Source organism: Macaca fascicularis, chromosome 3 (genome assembly GCF_037993035.2).
Source record: "Macaca fascicularis isolate 582-1 chromosome 3, T2T-MFA8v1.1".
Lineage (NCBI taxonomy): Eukaryota > Metazoa > Chordata > Mammalia > Primates > Cercopithecidae > Macaca > Macaca fascicularis.
In genome coordinates, this window is record NC_088377.1 from 29214614 (window position 1) to 29241637 (window position 27024).

Genomic DNA, 27024 nt, shown 5'->3' on the forward strand with positions numbered 1-27024 from the left:
GAGCAACTAACCTCTAAGAGTTTCTGTTTATTGTGAAGACTAAACAAGATAATGCTCATTGGAGTTTAGAACAATACACAACATCTAGGAGTTGGTTTCTCTGTATGAGTTAACTGAAATGTTGAACTGAGTTTAGAAAAGCATTCCCATGACAAAAGAACAAAGGAATAAGAGTGAAATAATGGGCATGGAGGATTTCTTGGAAAAATCGACCAATCTAACTACTCAAAAGTAACTAGAAACTTGTGGCTGGGGGAATGGAAAAATTAGACTCCCTAGTGCCTATTTTTCTCCTTAAAACCTTCCTATAGATTAATTTCAAGATGCCCAAATCTCAAGGAGGAAATGTAGCAGATCAAAAAAAATAGCCCCTCAAAGATATTCACATCAAATGCCTGGAGCCTGTGAATATTATCTTATTTGAAAACTTGTCTCATTTGCAGATGTAATTAAATCAAGAATCTCAAGATGAAATCACTCTGGATTATCCAAGTGTGTCCTAAATCAAAAGAAAAATATTCTTATATGAGAAAGACAAGAAAATGTGACACAGAAGAGGAGGCAATGTGGCCATGGAGGCAGATACTGGAGTGATGCAGCCATAGGCCAAGGAAAGCCTGTAGCTGCCAGAAGCTGAAAGATTCAAGGGAGGAAATCTTTCCTGGACCTTTGAAGAAAGTACGACCCAGGTGACACCATGATTTCAGATTCTAACCTGCAGAAATGTGAGTGAATAAGTTTCTGCTGTTTAACACCACAAAGTTTGTGACAGTTTGTTACAGCAGTCCCAGGAAAATAATACAGTGATCTTGACAGAAGCAAGTGATCTGATATCGCTTCTTATAATAGCACTAATTTCATGGGGTGTTGGTTGGGGGCTTCACCCTCATGACCTCACCTAAACCTAATTGACTCCCAAAGGCCTTACCTCTAAATAACATCATGTTAGGAGTTACCCTTTCAACATACAAATTTAGGGTGGAGAGGACACAAATATTCAGATGATAACACTGGCAGTGATGTTTTAGGAGCACAGATTCCTTTGGGGGGAATGACTTGGTTCTCTTTCCTCCAGTATCATACATTCTCCTACCCTTTTCCACTCATGAAGGGATGTTTTTATATTCTCCACTATGACGTGGTAGGAAAAACACAGACTGATCATACAACTTCTAAACATTTCTAATTATCACTGTGGTTATTAACACTGCCACTCTGAAATCTACATATTTCCTCACTCAACTAAGCTATATAAAATATATATTAAGAAACTTTTAGTTGATATCACTGAGGATCAAAGTGAAGAAATGTATAGATGATTTGTGAACATACAATCCAGAATCTGAAGTCCTTTGAGCTAAGGTGAACTGGTCTACTTCACTCCAGTGGGGAAAGAACAAGTCCCATGTTACCTTTTCTCAGTCTGGAAGGAAACTGTTTGCTGGACAAGGTAGACTAGAGTTGGAATCAGAAAATACATAATCAGGAGTATGAGGGCAGTAAAGCTCAAATTACGATGCATATGTCTGGGATACTGAAACCAGGATGAGAGCTCTCTTGATTGTCACTTAGCATCAAGAATTACACACTCTTATTTTCCCTTTACTACCCTGGCTGCTGCTTCTTGGTCTCATTTACGAAACTTCCTCCTGTGGCTGACTTCTACATTTCAGAGTATCTCTGGGTTCAGAATTCTTCCCTAAGTAGTCAGACCTAACCAATGTCATCCAAGGCCATGGTATGAACAATCTCTTTTATGCTGACAACTTCCAAATATATATCTCTAGTCAATCACTTAATATTCAACTAGGGGTCTATAGTGGAGATGTCTGTATTTCAAAATGGACAGATCCAAACAGCTCTCTATAATTCTTCATCCTAACGCAAAGAGAAAGAGAAAGCAAGCTCTCTGGTGTCTCGTCATATGTATATAGAGAGAAGGGAGTCTCGCTATCTTGCCCAGGCTGGTCTTGAACTCTTGGGCTCAAGAGATCCTCCCGCCTCAGCCTCCCAAAATGCTGGGATTACAGGTATGAGCCATCACGCCCAGCCATCTTATCTTATAAAGACATGATTCCTATCAGATCAGGGCCTTACTCCTATGACCTTATTTAACATTAATTATTTCCTTAGAGGCCCCATCTCCAAATATAGTTAAAGGTTAGGACCTCAACATATATATTTTGTAGGGACCCAAACATTCAGCCTATAACAAATGCAGTGAAATGAGGCAACTGAAACTGAAGAGGAAACCAGTGTTTTCTATGCTAAGAAGAACTGAAGGGTTTAAAGAATAAAAGGTGTAAATTTATTTTGAGAGATTAAATTATTTTCATCTCTCAAAATTCAAAAGGCCAAAAGAAAAAGGAGGAATTCAGCTTTACCACATATTACTTGGTGTAAATGATGGATAGTAATTAAATATAGTGGTTCAAATAGACTATGCTTAATATATGAAGGTAACACTGCAATTTGAAATGACTTCAAAACAAATAATTTGACATGTGCTGGCAGCTTTCAGTCACTTTATAGGTGTTTTTTTACCTCCTTACTTTCCTTGACTTAGGCTACAATTTTTCATATTAATTTAATTAAACTGATGCAGATTGATGCCCTAGATGACCAGCAACCCCCAGTTTTCTCTTAAATTCTCCATGAAATTTCAAATGAGTAATTGTCTGAGCCAACTAAACAATTTCAAAACTGGTTCTTCAGGGAAAACAGAAAATTTGGGCAAAACCAAAAAGTATCTTTGAAGTCCATTTGCTTCATATCATGTAATTGTTTATAATTATTCACTATCATCCTTCCTTGAAAAAGGATCATTCAATGCCATCTATTTCCACATGACCTGCCAGTCCTTCCAGTAGAGAGAGAGAAGAGTCCCTGGCCTCATGCAGTTGGGGCTCAGCCTTGTGACATGTTTTGGTCAATAGAATGTGGGTAAATGTGACATACACCATATCCAAGCAGAAGCTTTTAGGGTATTATGAGCTTCTCCCTGCTCTGTTGCTTTTCCTCTGACCAAGAATGGGCAGGTCCCCATAGGGGCTGATTCCTCACTGTGATATGGCAGGAGACACATGGAGGACAGGCCACAGCTACCGCATACATGTAATGTGCATAACAAGATGAACTCTTGTTTGTAAGTCAGAGATTGTTCGTTACTATAGAAAAATTAATTAATACATCACTAAAATTATTTTTTTAAAAAACAAAGATATTTAAAAGATGTAAAAGGAAATTTTAAAAGTTTTCTTAAATTTTGTGGGTGTATAGTAGTTATATATAATTATGTGGTACATGAGATATTTTGATACAGGCATACAATGTGTAATAATCACATCAGGTTAAACGGAGGTACTCATCACCTTAAGCATTTATCCTTTGTTTGCATTACAAACAATCCAGTTATACTTTTAATTATTTTAAAATGTACAAATAAATTATTTTTAATATAGTCTCCCTATTGTGCTATCAAATATTAGATCTTATTCATTCTATCTATGTTTTCAAACCCATTAACCATCCTCACTTCCTCCCCACTATCCTTAAAAGAGAGATTTAAACTTTTTGTAATATTAACTTTGCATTCTCTACATAGGTCTTTCCATAGCACACGATACCAATTTCAAGTAACATCCAAGAATATCTGCATTTATCCTTTTTTTGAGCATTAGCTAGAAAGAAATGGCTTAAAATAATAGTGATAATAACTAGCATTTTTGATATCTTACTATGTAGCAAGCATGGTTAAGAACTTGAACACAGATTATATCATTTCTCACAACTCTACAAAGAATCCTTTGTATCTTTATTGTTTACTTAAGAGTACTAACATATGAAATAGCTCAGTAGCTTTTTCTAAGTCACGTACTTAGCAAGTGGTGTAATTAGAATTGGACAGGCAGATAATAACCAACTCATGGAGGGTATTAGAAGGCTGCAATAGATCAACCAAGCAAGGTGTGTGACCTATTCATTGACTCTTCCAGGAAATCTGAGAGTATTTGGCATAACTGCGATTCCCCACTTTATAAATTTCAGTTTTTATTTTAGATACAAGGAGCACATGTGTAGGACTGTAGGCTGGTGCAAAAATATTTGGGGTTTTTGCCATTACTTTTAATGGCAGTTTTCAATCCACACTTCCCCCACCCTCCCGTATTAGGCCAGTCTCCTGTTGCTATAAAGAAACACCTGAAACTGGGTAATTTATAAAGAAAATAGGTTTAGTTGGCTCACAGTTCTGCAGGCTGTGCAGGAAACTTAGTGCCAGCATTTCCTCAGCTTATGGGGAGACCTCAGGAAGCTTTTACTCATGGCAGAAGATGAAGCAGGAGTAAGCATGTCACATGGCAAAAGCAGGAGCAAGAGAGAGTGGGGGTGAAGGTGCCACACTTCTAAATGACCAGATTTTGTGAGAACTCCCTCACTATTGCAAAGACAGCACCAAGCCATGAAGGATTCACCCCGTGACCCAAACACCTCCCATTAGGCCCCACCTTCAGCATTGGGGATTAAAATTCAACATGAGAACTGAGCAGAGACAAATATCCCTACTATATAATTCCACCCTTGACTTCTTCCAAATATCATATCCTTCTCATACTGCAAAATATAATCATACCTTCACAACAGTCCTCCAAAGTCTTAACTCGTTCAAGTATTAACCCGAAAGTTCAAAGTCGAAAGTCTCATCTGAGACAAGGTAAGTCCTTTCCACCTGTAAGCCTGTAAAATAAAAAACAAGTTAGTTACTTCCAAGATACAATGAGGGTACAGGCATTGTATAAACATTGAGGTTCCAAAAGGGAGAAATCAGCCAAAAGAAAGGGGCCTGTACACAAGTTTGAAACCCAGCAGGGCAGCTATTAAATCACAAAGCTCCAAAGTAATCTCCCTGGACTCCATGTCCCACATCCGGGGCACAGTGGTGCAAGGGGGAAGCTCCCAAGGCCTCAAGCAGCAATATACCTCTGGCTTTGCAGTGTTCAGGCTCCACGGCTTCTCTCACAGACTGTTGAGTGCCTGTGAATTTTCTAGGTGCAGGGTGCAAGCTGTGAGTAGATCTATCATTCTGGGGTCTGGAAGCTGGCAGCCCCCTTCCCACAGCTCCACTAGGAGTGGCCCAGTGGGGACACTGTGTGGTGCCTCCAACCCCACATTTCCCCTTTACATTGTCCTAGTAAAGATTCGCTGTGAGGGCTCTGCCTCTGCAACAAGCTTCTGCCTGAAAACCTAGGCTTTTCATACGTCCTCTAAAATCTATGAGGAGACTGCCAAGCCTCACTCACTCTTGCAGTCTGCATGCTTACAGGCTTAACACCATATGGAAGCCACCAAGGCTTACGGCTTGTGCCCTCTGAAGCAGCAGCCTGAGATGTCTCTGGGGTTCTCTGAGCCAAGGCTGAAGCCAGAGTGGCTGGAAGGCAAAGGGGAAGCAAGCACATCTTCGCATGGCGAAAGAAGAGCAAAGGAGGAAGTACTACGCACTTTTAAAAAAACAGATCTCGTGAAAACTCCCTCACTATCACAAGAACAGCAAGGAGGGAATCCACCCCCATGATCCAGTCACCTCCCACCAGGCCCCACCTCCAACACAGAAGATCATAATTCAACATGAGATTTGAGTAGGGACACAGAGCCAAACCATATCACTCCACCCCTACCCCCTTCCAAATCCCATGGCCTTCTCACATTTTAAAACACATCATGCCTTTCCAACAATCCCCCAAAGTCTTAACTCATTTCAGCATTAACTCAAAAGTCCGATTGCAAAGTCTCATCTGAGACAAGGCAAGTCCCTTCCAACTATGAGCCTGTAAAATCAAAAGTAAGTTAGTTACTTCCAAGATACAATGGGGATACAGACATTAAGAAATGCTCCTGTTCCAAATGGGATAAAATGGCCAAAACAATGGGGCCACAGGCCCCATGCAAGTCCAAAACCTGCCAGGGCATTCATTAAATCTTAAAGCTCCAAAATAATCCCCTTTGACCTCCATGACTCACATCCAAGCCACATGATGCAAGTGGTGAGTTTCCCAGGACTTGGGCAGCTCTGCCTCTGTGGCTCTGTAGGGTACAGATCCCTTGGCTGCTTTCATGGGCTGGCGTAGAGTACCTGCAGCTTTTTGAAGTGCACAGTACAAGCTGTCAGTGGATCTACCATTCTGGGGTCTGAAAAATGGTGTCCCTCTTTTCATAGCTCCACTAGACAGTGTCCCAGTGAAAACTCTATGTGGGGACTACAACCTCACATTTCCCCTCTGCATTTGCCCTAGTACAGGACCTCCATGAGGGCTCTACCCCTGCAGGTAGCAGTGTCCTGAGGCTTTGTAGGGTAGCAAGGTCATGGGCCTGGGCTTGGGCCTGATTCTGGCCCATGAAACCATTTTTTTTTCTTCTGCCTGAACATCAAGGCATTTTCATACATCCTCTGAAATCTAGGCAGAGGCTTCCAAACTTCAACTCTTGCCTTCTTTGCAACCACAAGACCAATACCACATGGAAGCCACCAAGGCTTGGGGCTTGCATCCTCTAAAGCAATAGTCTGAGCTTTACCTTGGCCCCTTTTAGCCATGGCTACAGCTGAAGCAGCTAGGATGCAGGGTGCCATGTCCCAGGGCTGCACAGAGCAGCAAGGCCCTGGATCTGGCTCACAAAACTATTTTTCCCTTCCTAGGCCCCCAGGGGGCCTGTTACGGGATGGGCTGTCAGGAACGTCTCTTACATGCCCTGGAGGCATTTTCCCCATTATCTTGGCCAATAATAATAGGCTCTTCTTTACTTAGGCAAATTTCTGCAGCCTTGATTCCTCCCCAGAAAAATGGGTTTTTCTTTCCAACCTAGTTAGGCTGCAAATTTTCCAAACTTTTACGCTCTGCTTCCCTTTTAAATACAAGTTCTAGTTTCAGGTCATTTCTTTGTTTATGCAAACGAGCATATGCTTTTAGAAGCAGCTGGGCCACATCATGAATGCTTTGCTGCTTAGAAATTTCTTCCACAAGATACCCTAAATCATCTCTCTCAAGTTCAAAGCTCCACAGATACTTAGACCAGGGGCACAATGCCACCAATCTCCTTGCTAAAACATAGCAACAGTGACCTTTGCTCCAGTTTCCAATAACTTCCTTATCTCCATCTGAGTCCTTTTCAGCTGGAACTTCACTGTCCATATCACTATCTGCATTTTGGTCACAACCATTCAACAAGTCTCTAGCAAGTTCCAAACTTTCCCTCATCTTCCTGTCTTCTTCTGAGCCCTTAAGTTGTTCCACCCTCTGCCCATTTCAAGGTCACTTCCCCATTTTCAGGTATCTTTATAGCAATGCCTCACTCCTCCGGTACCATTTCTTGGTATTAGTCCATTCTTGCACTGCTATAAAGAACTATCTGAGACTGGCTAATTTATGAAGAAAAGAGGTCTAATTGACTTACAGTCCCACAAACTATACAGGAAGCATGGCTGGGGAGGCCTCAGAAGACCTATGATCATGGTGGAAGGCAAAGAGGAAGCAAGCACATCTTCACACAGTGACAGGAGAGAGAGAAGGCAAAGGGGGAAGTGTTACACACTTTTAAACAACCAGATCTCGTGAGAACTCACTCACTATCATGAGAACAGCAAGGGGGAAATCCACCCCTATGATCCAATCCCCTCCCATCAGACCCCTCCTCCAACACTACAGATCAAAATTCAATGGGAGATTTGGGTGGGGACACAGAGCCAAACCATATCACCATCTGAGATCTCATCAGACTGGACTTCATTGTCCATGTCACTATCAGCATTTTGTATACAACCATTTAACCAGTCTCTAAGAAGTTTTACACTTCTCCTCATATTCCTGTCTTCTAAGCCTTCTGAACTCTTCCAGCATCTGCCTATTACCCATTCCAAAGTTGTTTCTATATTTTCAGGTATCTTTACAGCAACATCCCACTCTTTGTACCAATTTTCTGTATTAGTCCATTTTTGCACTGCTAGAAAGAAATACCGCAGACTTGGTAAATTATAAAGAAAAGTGGTAATTGGCACATAGTTCTATAGGATGCACAGCAGGCATGAAATTAGCCTTTGTTTGCCTTCTGAAGAGACCTCAGGAAGTTTTTATTCATGGCGGAAGACGAAGCAGGAGTAAGCACGTCATATGGCAAGAGCAGGAACAAGACAGAGTACAGGTGAAGGTATCACATGCTTCAAAATGCCAGATCTTGCGAGAGCTTACTCGCTATGGCAAGGACAGCACCAAGCCATGAGGGATCCACCGGGATGCCCAAATCCCTCTACCAGGCTCCACTTCCAGCACTGGGAATTACAATTCAACATGAGATTTGGGCAGGGACAAATATCCAAACTATATCATCTCCTTTCTGTGTAGTAGTCCATAGTGTCTGTTGTTCCCATGTTTATGTGCACGTGTGCTCAATATTTAGCTATCACTCATAAGTGAGAATGTGTGGTATTTAGTTTTCTGTTCCTGTATTAACTCACTTAGGATTATGGCCTCCGGATTCATCCATGTTGCTGTGAAGGACATGATTTCATTCTTTTTAATGGCTGTGTAGTATTCCATGGTATATATGTACATTTTCTTTATCCATTCCACCATTGATGGGCACCTAAGTTAATTCCTTGTCTTTGCTATACAATCTCCTGTTGAACCAACTATTAGCATTCCCTACATGTGGTTCCCTTTGCTCTCTTCCACATGACTCTGCCACTCTCAACACTGATACCTCCCATCTTTGAAGTAGTAACCAACCAGCTTGTGCCCAAAAAGCCTGAATGTATGTTTTCTACAAATCCCTTCATATCCATCCCCAAAAGCCAACTAAATGAAGATCCAATGCTAGTAAGTGGTCTTAACAGTCTTACCAGAAGAAGCAGAAAATGGATGGGCATGGTGGCTCAGGCCTTTAATCCCAGCACTTTGGGAGGCTGAGACAGGTGGATCACCTGAGGCCAGGAGTTTGAGACCAGCCTGACCAATATGGTGAAATCCCATCTCTACTAAAAATACAAAAATTAGCCAGGTGTGGTGCCACATGCCTGTAGTCCCAGCTACTCAGGAGGCTGAGACAGGAGAATTGCTTGAACCTGGGCGGCAGAGGTTGCAGTGAGCCAAGATCACACCACTGTACTCCAGCCTGGGCAACAGAGCAAGACTCCATCTCAAAAAAAAAAAAAAAGCAGAAAATCAATAATCTGTAATATTTGTCTATTACTTACCATTGTCTTGGGTATACAATAAAGAAAACAAAATAATACTCCTTCAACCTCTAAAACTTACTGTCTTAAAAATTTCATCAAAGTAGGCTGAGATTATCCCTAATTTTGGCAAGAACCTAAGACAGAAGGACAAAGTCCTGAGACAGAAGAGAAGTGGAAGAAGTTACAGGGATATCTGACCAAAATGGTAGCACTGACAACAGGGAAATTCCTAGAGATGAGCATTAGACCTCCTTTTGAATAAGCAGTGCAGACAACTAGAGATAAAATTGTATCCTAGAAAAAAAAAAAATTGTCTTACTTTGGGTTCTCCCAGAGAAGAAACTAAAACACAGATTTGAGTGAACACAGTTTATTTGAGAGGTGACCCCAATAAACACTGGTAAGAGAGTGAAAACATGAGATACAAAATGAAACTAAGTCAATAAAGAGTGCATTATTAATCAAGTTACCTATGTGGGCAAGTCATTGGAAAAATTAAACAAATAATGCATAAAATTTTAAAACAAAAAGTTTTTAAAAGCCAATCCGATTCCCACAGTAGTAGTTACTGGTATGTTTATGATCCAGATAGTTTCTAATCCTTGAGATAGTTACTAGAACTTCCAACAAGATTTTACACTAAAATTTTATGCTAAATATCATGTTCTATGTACTATTTCTTTACTCATTTATTTATCCATTTACTGAACAACAATACCACTCCAGCCATATTTTATATGCAATTAAGTTTAAAAAACAGATACACCAGCATAATTGAACTATTTTCTTTTACATTTGTATTTTCACCGTATATTTCAGCATGGTGACCATGTTCACGAATCCTCTTCTGTTTCTTCTGGGGGTCTTTTCATAATCCCTGCTCTTGGGAGCTCTTATATGGTGGAAGAAAACACTAAATTTAATGCAAGATATTTTGTAAGAGCAGAGAGGACACAGACCTGAAACTTAATAGAACTCTGTTTTCGTTCCAATATTTCTTCCTAATAATTAATAAACCTGAACTTAATCACTTAAGCTTCTTGGGCCTCCATTCACTCACATGTCCACCTATCTGCTGAAAGATTCCAGTTATTTTATAATTCTATATACATTAATAATAGCAATATGGAGTGCTTTAAGATTATTCTTTACCATTTTTCAGCTGGCAAGGGGCAGACTCATAGGAATGCACTGGAAATACTAATCTAGATTACCATTCAGACAGGAAGTCAGAGGCTCTTGCAATAATCTAAGGACAAAAGAAAGGCCTGACATGCAGATTGTCAGTAGAACTTAAAAGTAAAAGACAGAGGAGAATTAAGCATCAAAGGAAGAATGATTGTGATGACAAATGAGAGCAAGGGAGCAGAAATCACCATGTCATTTAGTATTGTTGTCTGGGAAGATCATAATGCCACTGGCTGAATACCCAAACACTCATGCCATCAGCTTTCAAATGCCCATCCACCAGTCCTCGTTCATGTCAGTGTCCTTTAAGTCTTTACATGTCAAAACAGAGGGGATGCAACATGCATAAACTTCAAATACAGAGTTAAATGGGCTTGTCAGATTAAAAGACATCACTTTCACTTAAAAACAGAATATTAAAGACGCACATAGAACAATGTCCTGCACATAGTAGGCACTCAATATTTGTTGAGTGAACTGAGTTGATTTGCAGTCTTCTCTGAAAAAGAAACAGGAAATCCCTAAGAAGCCCTGTAGAATGATTTTGCAGAACAGAATACTCTGCAGTACACAACGTCTATGGAGTCTGCAAAGTCTCCCTTGGCAAATCTGCTTCACCAAAGTGTCACTGTCTTTGGCTACTATCAACAGTTCAAAAGAAAGAAGAAAAATAACCTCTTATTATTACTTGAGCTTTAAAACTTTCTGACACACACTAAGAAAGTAGATGATTTATTCATCACAAAACTGTAGTGCTAAAGACTAAACTTCAGCTTGAGAGAATGACAACAGTGGGGCCCTTAAAAATAAAAATATTGCCGGGCGCAGTGGCTCAAGGCTGTAATCCCAGCACTTTGGGAGGCTGAGACGGGTGGATCACGAGGTCAGAAGATCGAGACCATCCTGGCTAACACGGTGAAACCCCGTCTCTACTAAAATATACAAAAAACTAGCCGCGCGAGGTGGCGGGCGCCTGTAATCCCAGCTACTTGGGAGGCTGAGGCAGAAGAATGGTGTAAACCCGGGAGGCGGAGCTTGCAGTGAGCTGAGATCGGGCCACTGCACTCCAGCCTGGGCGACAGAGCGAGACTCCGTCTCAAAATAAATAAATAAATAAAAATATTGCCCTTCAGCAAGAGCTGTAGTGAACTTCAACTATTTGAGACAAACTTTTCCTCTCTTTTTGTTATACAGAGGATGGCATTTTCAATAAGAGAAAATAATATTTATGCAAAATACATACTTTATATTATTTCCCCTAAAAGTCAAAGGAAGAAAATATCCCTTTTTATCACTGTTTCGTCCAAACCCAAGCTTCAGATTTTACCTTAAAATACTCCTTTATCTCCCATGCACTGATCATTTCTTTTCTTGCCTTGCTGTCTACTCAGACCATAGCACTGATTACGACAAACTATTTATGTGTACTTATCCTTAAAAAAATGGGGGCAACTGAAAGCAATATTCGACTTTTTTCTCAGCTAAGTTATTAGCCAAAACTTCTGATATTTAACAGTTTATTAATATTTAATACCAACATTAAATATTTGAACAAAGACGTATAATATTGTGTTTCTACCCATCTACGTATCCTTACTAGCATACACTTGTCCCAGTACAGAGTAAATATGGAAAATGGTAGTATTACATATAACATACATAGGGAATCTGGACCATTTAAATATTTACCACACTAAAAATTCTACCAACTTCAAAAAAACCCGTTGTTGAAACATTTGAGTAAATATTCAGAAGTAAGTATGTCTTCTAAGATTATTAGAAAGTGGTCCTTGTTAATGCTTTTCTTGTACTGTCCAGGGAGAATCGTGCTTCCCGAAAGCTTAACAAAATTGTTATGTTTTACATTTTACCTTGCTTAAACAAACAAAGCTGTCAAAACTTGATGGATCTTTCCTAATGCAATGCTAAAAAGCTTCAATGGAATCATTGGAAAATTGCAGAAACTTCGAACTTTCCTAAAAACTCAAGTTTGTTTTTAAGTGTTTTGTTTTTATCTTTCTCAAGAGCTGGGATTTGAATGCCATATTTTTTTCTAGCTATAACCCATGAATAAGTTGCATTATTTTATAAAACCTTACATGAGGGAGACAAAGGCAGCATAAGCAAACCACATTTGTGGCAAAGTGGGTCCCTGATTAAATAAAACAAATGTGTAAAATAGGATGTAGAAGGCTGGGATTTTGTGAAAAGATCAATGAGACTATTAAGAAGTGTTTAAACATGGGACACAGATAAAGCAGCAAATAAGTTGCCATCATAATTTGTCAAGAGTTCTGGCTATAGATCTTCACAGCCGGATGAAACTTTTCCAGTTACTTGCTGACATATTTGGCCCACCAGGAGACTTCCCTGAATTGAACCAGTTTTCTTTCTAATAATTCTAACTATGAGCAGTAGAAGTTGGCCATATGATAATTTGAATAGGGCAGTGATTTCAAAACAGTGGATATCATATCTCTGTATCTGTCTGGCTTTATTTGCCCTGTGTCCATTCCTCCAGCCTGCCTGATTGATACCCAAATGTTATTCTTTTGAAAAGCAAGTCAGCCAACAATTTCAATATATTGTTAATTTCAATTAGCTTGTATAGCATTAAGAGAAAATGTGGAGTCTTTAAGTTATAGATTCTTTTTAACATTATCCTCATTTTATGCTTTATTATATAATTAAATTATATATAACATAATCTAAATAAAATGTGCTTTGTGTAACTTCTATTTTATAGCCCAATTACTTGTGCTCACTAGGCATATATTAATCATTTGTCAACCCCTGGGTTTGTACTTTCAGAAAGAAAAGTGTATTTCTTTGTCTTATTTTTAGTTTCCTTTAAAAATGAAAAAATATGTGTTGAGTACTAATACAGAATTAAGGCGATTAGAGTAACAATCACCACACATATAATACAACTTCTACATTTTTGGCATATAGGCTAAAGTATAAGAATGAATAAAAGTGACTACTGAATCTAAGCTATTCAACTGAAAGGAATTGTATTCACGAAGAAAATCGTAAGTAGAGTTTGGACTCAATTGTCTATGATGGAACAATGATGAGAAGGCAATGCTTCAGTATACTAAAAATTAGAAAATCAATGTACCATATAGTTTGCCAATATTTTTCTCTTTTACGTGTCACAGAATTCTTTGTGGTGAATGTGTCTGAAACCCAATATTGTCTTAAAATAAATATGTCTGAAACCCAATATTGTCTTAAAGTGGATTTGTTTATTTCAAAAGCTTCAGTAATCAGAGTGTATTTCTGGGACATTTTATCTATTTGAATGAAGTTTTTCAAAGAACAACAAGACAAGGCTAATTCTGAGCCATTTATCTGGAACCAATATGCCAACGGAGTAACATAAAATTAAATATGATTTGGCTGTCCCTATCATTATAAAAATTGAAACAATTTACACAAGGGAAATTACAATACTTAAATAGTAAATGTTGCCTTATTATTCACCCTTGAAAAAGAAGGAAATTCTGCCATTTGCAACAATATGGATAAACCTAAAGGATATTATGCTAAGTAAAATAAGTCAGCCACAAAGGACAAATACTGCATGATTCTACTTACATGAGATATCGAAAACAGTCAAACTCATAGAAGCAGAGAATAAAATGGTGGTAACCAGAAGCTGAGGGGAGGGGGAAATGGAGAATTGTTCTTCAGCTATAAAATGTCTGTTATGCAAAATGAATGAGTTCTAGAGATCTACTGTACAGTTTAGTACCCATAATTAACAATATGGTGCACTTTATGATATGTTAAGAGGGTAGATTTAATGTTAAGTATTGTTACAACACACACACACACACGCACACGAAAACAAAGAAATTTTTGGAGGTTATAAAAACGTTTAGTATCTTGGTTGTGATGATGGTATCATGGGTATATGCACGCATACAAATACATCAAGATGCATATACACTCAATGTGTGCACTTTTCTGTATATAAAGTATATACTTCAATAAAGCCTTTTTTTTTTTACAAAAAAAGAAGAAAAATAAATATTTAAATAAATTCACCACCGTAAAAAAAAAGTAAATGCTTTTCAACTGAACACATTTTACCTCTAGCAAAGCATCTTTCATTAAAACAATAACTCCCCATGACTGTTTTATTTTGTTTTGTTCAAAACAAATGCACTTATTCAAAGCTACATAGTACAATCATAGATTTATGCACGGATTTTGACCTTTAAAATTCAAGAAAATATCCCTCTGTTTTCTCACTCAGTTTTCAACTGTTCCAAACTCCATATTAAGATTCTACCTGAACCAATATTGACCCAAAGTATGTTTAGTGACGATTTCTATATGAAAAACATAAAAACTTTGCAGACTTAAAAATTCCAGTTCAGTCCTATGTTTGCTACTATAACATCGTTTCCATATAGTGGAAAACCTTCCAGGAAGTTTTTTTTCAGTATAACCTCTGTTACATAGTTCATTCATTTGCTGTATTTTAGTCTGAAGAAAACAAATAGCCGTTCAATTTAGGGAGTTCCTGGGGTTCTTTGAGGAGATTACAGAATGCCTTATGTAACTTAGACTGTGTGTCCAATCAATAAATGCCTGTATTTCTTCACAACGATATTTATAAAACATTACTCATAATGCATGCACCTAATCAAAACCACAAGATGTAATAGCTGTAGATTTGAACCCAAAGTGTTTAGAAAAACAGTGCAAATACCACACTATCAGTTTGACGAGAGTTTTATATCCCAAGTACTTATTCCTCTGTCTGCTCATAAGTAATGTATAGTAAATACATATTGGATAAATACAGAAAACAGTTCACTGGGAAATGTGCCAATTTTTCATAACAGATGCATATATTTGCATTGTCAGCTCTTAGAAAATAGTTATTCAAAAGAGTACAACAAATCTTGTGGCCACCTCTAGATTTAGGACACTTCTGGGTTTTGCAATGCCTAACCATGTTGCCTTGATTTGACCCTTCAGACAACGCATCATAAGTTATTTTTTTTTCTTGAAGTAGTTTTTTTTTTTATTCAATTCCACAAGTATTCGTTGAACCTCCCCTAAGTACACATTTGCTATAGAAATCTCCTGAATGTTTTTATTTTTCAATCCCATTTTATCAACATAATATACTTATGTTTAATGATGCAACTGAACGCCAAATTAGAAAAAAAGAAAAGTCCTCTGTTATTCATTTATAGGCTCACAGTTGCATCTGCAACATTAAGCCAAGAATCATTAGCTGATGGCCACATCTGAAGTGTCAGACTGAAGGCACCAAGCCGCTTAAGTGCTTCAAGAAGCTGCCAAATTGCAAAAGGGTGGCAGAGTGGACCGGAGGCAGCGTTATAATTCTGCCACCAGTTTCCTGGTAGTGAAGTTTTAAGTACTGGGAAGAGTTACAAAGGATGCGCATGAAATCTCTCTAAAAGGTATTTCTCAATAGAAAGATAACCCTTAGTGAGATGGTCTAGGGGTAATCTTATCACTTTAAACCAAAATACCACTTGCTCTGACTCTAAGATCAGAATGAAAAGAATGTTTTGCATTAGAATAATACTTACATCACGTATAAACACTGAGTCCCTGTAAGGAATCTAAATATCGGTGTAAAGATAATTGTGTTTTCTTCCTTAGGTTTATTTGCTTCTCAGTGCTTCTGTGAGGGAGGAAAAGTATCACACGCAATCAACAGAAGTGGCAGTAATGTAGATAGGTGAGAAGGTCTTTGGCAGTAGTGGCAGTAATGTAGATAGGTGAGAAGGTCTTTGTTAGTTTCCATCTGGGGTGGAAGATAGGATCAGGAAAGGAGCTACATTTTTTTCTTTTTTTTTTTCCTTTAACTTATTTTAAGTTCCAGGCATGTGCAGAATGTGCAGGTTTCTTACATAGGTACATGTGCAATGGTGGTTTGGTACACCTGTCAACCCATCATGTTGGTATTAAGCCCAGTGTATTAGTCCATTTTCATGCTGCTGATAAAGACATACACTAGACTGGGCAATTTACAAAGGAAAGAGGTGTAATGGAGAACTCACAGTTCGAAGTGGCTGGGGAAGCCTCAACAATCATGGTGGAAGGCAAGGAGGAGCAAGTCACGTCTTGCGTGGATGGCAGCAGGCAGAGAAAGAATGAGAGCCAAGCAAAACGGGTTTCCCTTATTAAACCATCGGATCCTGTGAGACTCATTCACTATCTCGAGAATAGCATAGGAAAGACCCGCCCCCACAATTCAGTCATTTCCCAGTGGGTTCCTCCCATGACACGTGGAAATTGTGGGAGTTACAATTCAAGATGAGATTTGGGTGGGGACATAGCCAAATCATATCACCCAGCATCCATTAGCTATTCTGCCCGATGCTCTCCCTCCCTCCACCGCACAGGCCCCAGTGTGTGTTGTTTCCCCCCACGTGTCCATGTGTTCTCATTGTTCGGGAGCTACATGTTTTCTAGGTGGATATGGATTCTGGTTAACTACAAAAGGGGCCTAGCTCCTCAAACTGGAACCAGTGATAGTCAAGCTCTTGGAGGTACCTCAGTGAGATGGAACATAACTAGCAAGTCGATTCTGTGGACATGACTTACACAAAAGATGTTTATGATCTGAGAATGTCAGGTCATTTGCCCTCTTCTGAATCTAATATTGCTTCCAAATAACTTTAACACAAACCTTTTTAGATCTGTGGGCTATAACAAACTCACAGAAATTCCTTCCAAATGCTTGGGGGTTGATTTTAAAATGAAGAATAAAAATCCTAAACAAGACAATTAAAAATTGCTTTTGAAATTTTTCTACCAGTCAAATGTAATTTAAAGCCTATTTATTTCATTAAGCAAACACTTGTATAGCACTTACTATGTGCCAGACACAATTCTAGAGTGCCTCATAAACATTCTTCCTTTAATAGTTGTAACAGCCTTATGAATTATATATAAGAATATTATTCCTAGTTCACAAATAAAGAAACTGAGACAACAGAGTAAATAGGCATCTGGCCCAAGTCATGCTGCAAGGAAGTGGCAGAGCCCAGGGTTAGAACCCAGAGGATCTGACCACAGCATTCAGGCTCTTAACTACTCTGTCATGAGCTCTCAGAAGTGAATCTTTTTTTAACAAATGGCATACACACCTGTATTTAAGTCCATATTCTCTAGCTGTAAAACGGGATAATATTGTCTACTCAAATTAAATGGGCTGAGGTATATAAAGCTACATTCATCATAGTATTTGGCATCGAATAAGCATACCACGCTGACTGTTCCTAGTTTTATCACATCATTGCCGATAGTGGTAACAGGATATCATCGCACACATAAAAATAACAATAGCTACTATGTTTAAGACCTTTAACTGTTTTGGGTTTTGTTTTACAATTTATTACCTCATTTAATCTTTGCAACAATGTTGCAAGGAAGATATCATTTCTGTTATACATATTTAAAATACATAAGACATCAAAGTCAAGTCATAAGTGTGAAACCTTGTATCTATAAAGTAGTGTATGGGTATGTAAGAGTTTGTATGAGTTTTGTGAGAAAAAAATATAAGCCATGGGGTAGGGACATAGCTGCATCTGTGTGTGTGAGTGAGCGAGCTCTGAAGCAAACAAACAAAAAAGATAAGCTGTAAAAATTGAATTGTCCTCATTTGACCTATTTCCATTTAATTCAGATGATTGTATGCTTGATTTCCTAAAAGCCACGGGTATGTATTTCAGGTACATCAACTAGCAAAATATTCACATCACTTTATTTTCCCAAGAGTATTTCTGTTGTAACTGACGCGTGCGTGCTTTCTTTACTAATCCTTGAGGAAGATTTAATGTAGTATAAGTACAGTATTCTAATACATATTGATTTAGACCTTTGACACCAGTTATAGAGGCTAAAACCTTCTTTCTTTTAAAAACCAATTTACATATTATTCTTGATTGCAAGAGAGTGTTGTCTATTACATTATCCATTAAATACAATAAGTAATTAAAAATATAAATAATCACAGGTCTCCTCAAACTAGTGAAAACAAAATTTGTACCCATTTGACTCTTTTAAGGCCAGTAATGTTTTGCTTAGGTTTAGCTACTAAAAAATTTTCTTTATTAATTATTATTTCTAAGAAAAAGGCAAACACTTTGAAGACAAAATAGGCCTGAGCACATGGCCCTCCGTGTCTTTTGCCTGAGTCGCTATATTCCTTGAAAGATGAATGACCCTTGTTTTTGCCTTTTCCTACACATAAAATAATGTCTGATGGGGTTAGTGATTATTCCTCTGCAATCCATAATGAGAATTATTCTTATACCCAAACCTAGATGTGATTCTGCTTTAATATAACTTCTGAGCAAGCGTGATGTGATTTTGTACGTACTGAACCCCTAACGCATGTCTCTAAGCAGTGAGCTGAAGCCCTGTACTGGAACGATCTGACAGAACTGCTCTCAGGTTCCAGGTCTCAGTCCTCAGTAGACTTTTGAATAAAACTAACTTCAATTCTTTAAAAAAGAGAGAGAGAGAGAGAGAGAGAAAGAAACAGGAAAAAAATAAAAGGACACAAATAAAACATTTCTCTTAGCCACTAATGTGTGTGTACTTCCACAAGGCAGAATTAAAGAAATTTTGCATCTGCATTTTGAGTTTATAGAATAATTAACATCCCTTCAATGTACTGTTAAACGAACATGCATTATTCAGTGAGACAATACATGTGAAGTGCTTGACAGTCTATCACTTAGAAAGCAATCAATCAGTATTGGTTTTCATTTTTAATATTATATTTTAGATTGCTAATATATTATTGTCCTGAAGTCTTACAATCTGCCAGTGTGGAAGATATCAAAAATGCTTAATTTAAGTGAAAAGGTTTTTTACTAAGAGGTGTGTCACTGTATATGATCCATCACTTGGGGAAAGTTTGACATGTACTGAGCAGCAATTCTCCTGACAACGTTAAGGGAGAAAAGAGAAATCCAGGAGAAACTCGACAAAGCTAGTGAAGTTGAACGCCTCCAGGGCTCTTGGTTTTAAAAGCACTCTGTCCCCGGGTGAAGAGTCTATCCATTCTACAAGCACTGGTGTCATTAATTCCCTGAAGGCTTCTCTGTCCATCAAACCATATTTCCATGATCCCTGTAAATAGCTCAGAGTGTTAAGTGAGGAGGCGTCTTCCACTCCATGAGGCTATGGGGCTTGATGGGGTCTGCTAGGGCTAGGGCCAAGGTGGAGATCTATACTCCTGAGGGCTAAACTACTCCTGATAGGTTCATGGAGAACTAGCTCAGCACCACTTGGAGATATCCTGCTTCGAAATCAGGACTTCATATACTGCATATGTCTCAGAGCAGCTATCTCACTGGAATCTGTTCAAAGCTAGCATGTGACAAAAAGGTTTAAAATTAAAACTAAATGTTTTTAAAAAATTAAAGAGAGAAGTATGTTTGAAATATAAAAATTATAATGAGGTTAAAACTAAGAGAAAATGGAAGGAAATTAGAACCCAGTTATTTGTGACATCTTTTAAGACTGGGATTCTATCTGTTAGGAATCATTTCTACACTGGCTTCGGTAGCAGTTTGCAAATATAATTTTTAAAGAAGAATAAATAGCTAGGGTCAGTATTAAGTTTTAATCATTTAATTCACATAACTTGACATGTCCAGAAAACAAGTGGATAGAATCATAAACGGAGGCATTATGTTTATGATATATTGTTTTCCAGCCTGTTTCTTATGCCCCAAGGAGGTTTTTAAAGTTTTATTTTCCCTTATTTGAACAATACCATGGCAAAAGTACAGGTGAATAAAAAGTGAATTCCTGGAACAGACACAAACAGGAGAGCAATAAATAGCTAATTAGATATCTGGCCCAGTTTAGAAAAGCTAAACTTTAATTATTCAGATAGCTTTACTGTGAAAATTGGCACCCATCGATATATTATTCTACTCATGGAAAATAGACTATATCCAGATATTTTCTTCAAAAGTAACCTATTTTATATTTACTCACTTTGCGTAGGCTTTTCTTTTGTGAAGAAATGGACTATGGTAAAAGAGAATGAGGCCAACAGATGGCATGAATTCTCTCTCTTCCTTACCTAGGCCTTTTTAACAGCTCGCGAAGAAGCAACATATAACAATGCAATATGCATGAATTCTCTCTTCCTTACCTAGGCCTTTTTAAAAACTCATGAAGAGGCAACATATAACAATGTAATGTAGTGTAAAGAGGGGACTAAATGTATTTGCTGGCAGCAGAAACATGTGTCTATTCAACAGTCCCTGAGTAATCCTTAGCATGATGGATCTGAATAAGCCATTATGACTTCAACTGGCAAATGAGGCATGCCATTACACTGTATTTATAACAAGAAGAAAGGCATCCTTATGGACCATTTGTCTAGAGCCCTGTGAACTCTTTAAACACGCTCACGGGAAACATCCCCATGGAGGCAGCAAGACCAACAAAACCAAAGTCTGGCATGTTATCAACTTGTTTTCAAAATTCCCTGAAATGGGTGACCCTTGTCCTCATACACTCCAGCCTCATTAATTGAACATGTCTTCTGGTTTTCAATTCAGCTATAGTCTAGCAGTCATTTGGCTCTTTTTCTTGCTTTCTTTTGTGACCCTGCCCTATCTTACCCTGCAGTTGTTCTGTGGTCTGTGGCCTCAAGTCCTGTGGTCCCACACCCACATCCCATGTTATATAGGATGACCCACACCCAGTGTTTGAAATAGTCCCTGGTTTCCTACCTGGCCTATTCCTGGACTCTGAGTAGATCTCACACTAGACAATAATGATGATGATCATGATCATGATGAGCTTCTTCCATTTTTTTATCCTTAAAAACAAAGGTCAAAAGTAGAGTGTGCTAAACTAATCTTTAGGATCAAGTTGCAGTCTGTTTTTTTGGAAAGTTCAGTGTTGAAATTTGAAACCTATCTCAGGAAAAAAAAAAATGACAAAGAAAAAGCTGCTCTGAAAGTCATGTTGAACTTTGAGTTTTTGACCACTGTTATTTTTTATAATTAATATGAGTATTTATCAGAGTGCTGTCAGCAGGTCCACATGAGACCCCTTTAATAATTTATTATCAGTGTGAGGGTGCTAAGGAAGTCCTTCCTGCATGGAGCAAGGAGAAACACTTTTTGGAAAATCAGGTGAGTCTTTTTTCTTATTCCCCAAGGAAGTTTTTAAAGTTCACAAGAGAGGAAGAACCAATGTGTTTCCATTATTTCAACAATGCCACGGTAAAAGTATAGGTGGGGGGAGAAAAGTGACTTACTGGAATAAGAGACACAAACGGGAGTGGCAATTAATAGCTAATTAGATATTTGGCCTAGTTAAGCAACTTATAGTCATCAAAGGCCATACAGGACTTCAGGAAACCAGGAAGACGGGCAGAAGAGCACTCCCCACTCCAGAATATCTTACTATTATAACACTATTAAAGTGTTATCACAGTTACATATTTTATGCAAGCCCAGGAACAAGCCTATGACATTATTCTTTGCATTTAGCAAGCATCTAGGGAATCTCACTTTTGTAGTGAAAGGATAATCCTTTCACTACAAAGTTAGGATGATCCTAACATAAACAGCTATTAAACTAGAACTCAGCCTCAGTTATGACTGAGGCCTTAAGTCAGAAATATGGATTACAATCATGTTCTGAAGTGAATTGCCAGACCATCAAAATATAACAATATTTGAAAAAGAGAGAGTGAAAGCTCAATTTTGCAACTCTTATTTTAGCAATCACTTTAAGTCTTTAAGAAGTTGAAACTAGATATTTGAGAGAGAATTTCTTTGAAAAAATACTGTCGGAGTGCTGCAGCTGTTTATTTCTTCTTTACTATGGAGAAAGGAGAGTATTTCTCTCCTCATCTTGAGCATCATTTAAAAAAAAAAAAAACTTTAAAAGGCTCATTCAGAGAAGTTGGTGTACATCTTCAGACATGACCAAGTTGGAGATTCACAAACCATGTCAAGAAACTGCAGATGAGAGATTTTCCAATTGAAGAAGGTGATGTGGTTTGGCTGTGTCCCCTCCCAAATCTCAGCTTGAATTGTATCTCCCAGAATTCCCATGTGTTGTGGGAGGGACCCAGTGGGAGGTAAGTGAATCATGGGCGCTGGTCTTTCCCGTGCTATTCTCGTGATAGTGAATAAGTCTCACAAGATCTGACGGGTTCATCAGGGATTTCTGTTTTTGCTTCTTCCTCATTTTTCTCTTGCTGCCACCATGTAAGAAGTGCCTTTCATCTCCCACCATGATTGTGAGGCATCCCCAGCCATGGGGAACTGTAAGTTCAGTTAAACCATTTTTTCCCCCAAAGTTTCACGTATGTCTTTATCAGCAGTGTGAAGACGAACTAATACAGTAAATTGGTAACAGTAGAGTGGGGTGTTGCTGAAAAGATACCCAAAACTGTGGAAATGACTTTGGAACTGGGTAACAGGCAGAGGTTGGAGAGCTAAGAAAAAGATAGAAAAATGTGGAAAAGTTAGGAACCTCCTAGAGACTTGTTGAATGGCTTTGACAAAAACGCAGAAAGTGATATGAACAATAAGGTCCAGGCTGAGGTGGTCTCAGATGGAGATGAGGAACTTGCTGGGAACTGCATCAAAGGTGATTCTTGTTATGTTTTAGCAAAGAGACTGGCAGCATTTTGCCCCTGCCCTGAAGATTTGTGGAACTTTGAACTTGAGAGAGATGATTTAGGGTATCTAGCAGAATAAATTTCTAAGCAGCAAAACATTCAAAGGTGACTTGGGTGCCGTCAAAAGCATTCTGTTTTAAAAGGGAAATAGCATAAAAGTTCAGAAAATGTGCAGCCTGACAGTGCAGTAAAAATGAAAAACCCGTTTTTTGAGGAGAAATTCAAGCTGGCTGCAGAAATTTGCCTAAGTAGCAAGGAGCCTAATGTTAATCACCAAGGTCATGGGGAAAACATCTCCAGCCCATGTCAGAGATCTTCACCACAGCCCCTCCCATTACAGGCCAGGAGGCCTAGGAGGAAAAAGTGGTTTTGTGGGCTGGGCCCAGGGTCTCCTAGCTGCGTGCAGCCTAGGGACTTGGTGCCCTGTGTTCAAGCTGCTCCAGCCATGGCTGAAAGGGGCCTATGCAGAGCCTGGGCTATGGCTTCAGAGGGTGGAAGCCCCAAGCCTTGGCAGCTTCCATGTGGTACTGAGCTTGTGGGCACAGAGAAGTCAAGAATTGATGTTTAGGAACACCTCCAGCTAGATTTTAGAAGATGTATGGAAATGCCTGGATGCCCAGGCAAAAGTTTGCTGCAGGGGTGGAGCCCTCATGAAAAACATCTGCTAGGGCAGTGCAGAAGGGAAATGTGGGATCAGAGCCCCTACACAGGTTCCCTACTGGGGCACTGCCTAGTGGCAGAGCCCTCATGAAGAACATCTGCTAAGGCAGTGCAGAAGGGAAATGGGGGGTCAGAGCCCCCACACAGGTTCCCTACTGGGGCACTGCCCAGTGGAGCTGTGAGAAGACAGCCACAGTCCTCCAGACCCTAGAAGAGACCTTTCATCTCCCGCTATGATTCTGAGGCATCCCCAGCCATGTAGAGCTGCAAGTTCAACTAAACCTTTTTTTCTTCTCAGTTTCAGGTATGTTTTTATCAGCAGCATGAAAATGAACTAATATACAAGGCCTACATAGAACCTACTACCCATCTCCACATTATACAACAAAAGAGCTATTTTCCAACATCTGCCAAGCCCACAGAATGTTGATGTTGGTTCATAGCAGTACTAGCCCACTATGGCCTTTCTTGCTCCCATGTTTGGCATGTCCCTGGAGGAGTGAGAAACACACACTGCAAGAAGATAGAGAAGATGCAGAAGCCAAAGTGAGGAGGAAGGAAAGCTGGCCATGCCTTGTCTCCCTTCATACAGGTTTTGAATTGCAGCTTTGACTTTATATTAAGATTAAAGTTTTGATTATTGCACATATCTAGGCATACCAATTATTCAAAAGAGATTGTTTGGAAGACAAATGCAACCTGAGAATTTCTCCAGGAGAAGCAGAGTAACTAATCCCATATTATGAACTTAAAAGAAAGGTGGGGCCGGGCACGGTGGCTCAAGCCTGTAATCCCAGCACTTTGGGAGGCCGAGACGGGCGGATCACGAGGTCAGGAGATCGAGACCATCCTGGCTAACACGGTGAAACCCCGTCTCTATTAAAAAAATACAAAAAAACTAGCCGGGCGAGGTGGCGGCGCCTGTAGTCCCAGCTACTCGGGAGGCTGAGGCAGGAGAATGGCGGGAACCCGGGAGGCGGAGCTTGCAGTGAGCTGAGATCCGGCCACTGCACTCCAGCACGGGCGGCAGAGCGAGACTCCGTCTCAAAAAAAAAAAAAAAAAAGAAAGGTGGGAAATAAAATTAAAGTTACTTTATAATTATCATTGGTAGTCTTATTTGTTCAATGTTCTGGTGACAAAAGTGATTTTTCATGTTTTTTAAATCAGAATAAAATGTATGTTTTTCTACTAGTTAAATAAATGGTTTTAAGTTAATTTTTAAAGTAATATGTATTTAGCTAATAAAAATTATCTAATCGGCCGGGCGCGGTGGCTCAAGCCTGTAATCCCAGCACTTTGGGAGGCTGAGACGGGCGGATCACGAGGTCAGGAGATCGAGACCATCCAGGCTAACAAGGTGAAACCCCGTCTCTACTAAAAAAAAAAAAATATATACAAAAAACTAGCCGGGCAAGGTGGCGGGCACCTGTAGTCCCAGCTACTCGGGAGGCTGAGGCAGGAGAATGGCGTAAACCCGGGAGGCGGAGCTTGCAGTGAGCTGAGATCTGGCCACTGCACTCCAGCCTGGGCGACAGAGCGAGACTCCGTCTCAAAAAAAAAAAAAAAAAAATTATCTAATCATTTTTAATCTTTACCCTCCTAGGATTTTATGATAGGAATCACATAAATTTAAATTTTTCAGGTTTCTCAGAGATTTCATCCAAAGAGTTTATGAATTTCCTCCATACATTCTGCAAAAATTGTCAACCAGCCTCTGATTAAACACCTTCAGGTCTATAAATTCATAAGGTACTTCAGTCTTTGTTGAAGAGTGTTTATTATTAAAAAGTCCCTTTCCATATTCAAGAGAAAATCTAAACACTTAGCCCCTCTACTACCTTAGCAGCTTGGCAAAAATACATTTATCCTTTAATTCCCAGGTCAAATCCCTCTGAGATGATTTTCCTGGTCCTGGAGAGTCTATTTGATTCCCTTTATGGCATCCCCACTGAGTTTCTTACTGATGTGATGCCACTTAGCAGACTGTTCTCCATCTTCATATATTTGGCTGCCTTCTTCACTAGACTGAACAGTTGCTAACCCACTCTACCGAGACCTGCAGAGGACTCCAAGATAATCAGACACAGTTCATGCCCGCCAGCTGTATAAGTCCAGAGACAAGGATACAGCATGTTCACAAGTACCTAAGAAAGGTGCAGATTTCGGAAGGAGAAACATTATTATTTAGTTTTTTTTCCTCTCATAGTAGAGTACCTTCACTGTAGCCTCATTTTTTCCCTGTTCTTTAGACTATAATTTACATTGAAACCTCAATTTACCAACAGGAGGTATTTGATCTTATCAAAAAGAATAATGTTCTGTCTTGGGGAACATGATAACCATAACATAACTGACTGCATTTGAGTTAGATACTCAAGGATGGGAAGCATGTGACCATAGGTAAAATGAGCCTTTGCAAAAATAAATAAATAAATAAATAAATGATGAGTCAAAAGCCACTAAATTAGATGCCACATAACATATACAAGAAATAGCAAGTCATTCTGTTCAATAGAAGCCCAGGATACATGGGTGAGATAATTGAATGATCATACTGAAAAAGGAGGCTTAGCCAGAATACAAACTGGATCAAATACAGATGTATGAGATACTTTCATCTCATCTGGAGGTCTGCAAAAGTAAACGAGATTTGGGGCTACATTTTTCACTTCAGAAGTTGAAAGAACTGATTCCTTCTCCCAATACTCCAGCAGTTAGGCCATACACATTAAATCGAGTTTTGACTGACCCAGTGTTCTTCAGCAAGACTCTAAATATGAAGGAAGTGACCTAAAGATGTAGGTACAGTTAGAGATAATTAAGGTGGTGGTGACAGCAAAGACAGGAACCTAACAGCAAAAGAGATGGGATTGCTGTTTGGTATCATTTAAGAATATGGAGACTGGCTTCAAGATGGCTGATAAGGGACATCTGGCACTTGCCTCCACCACAAAGAAGGACCAAAACAGCAAAAGTAGACAACCACATACTGAATAGACCACCACTGCCCCCTGTCACTGAAATTCAGCAAGGAAGTGACAGGGAGTGCTTGAAGCACAGAAGGAGAGGAAAGTGAAGTAGCCAGCCTGGCTGGCATGAGCTCAGAGTGAGAAAGCACTCCCCATTTTGGGGAAAATGTAAGCAAAAAGGCCCCAGCAGCCAACATTCCCATGGCAGACTCCTGTAATCCTAGCCACAGGAGAGCCCCATGGCCCTCACATATCCGGAGACTAGTATAGAGAGTTGCCTGGAATCCATGGGAAGGCATTTTTCCACAGAGGG

The 27024-nt window shown here is 39.2% G+C and overlaps 1 protein-coding gene across 2 annotated transcripts in view; it reads right to left on the bottom strand.

Moving 5' to 3' along the window:
- The window catches only part of CHODL (chondrolectin), a 459390-nt gene that overhangs the window by 240906 nt on the left and 191460 nt on the right, over positions 1-27024 (bottom strand). For both annotated transcript variants that reach the window (XM_065541474.2, XM_065541473.2), the window contains exon 3: positions 4631-4734. The gene's annotated coding sequence lies outside the window, so the exon portion shown is untranslated. The remainder of the gene's footprint in view (positions 1-4630; positions 4735-27024) is intronic.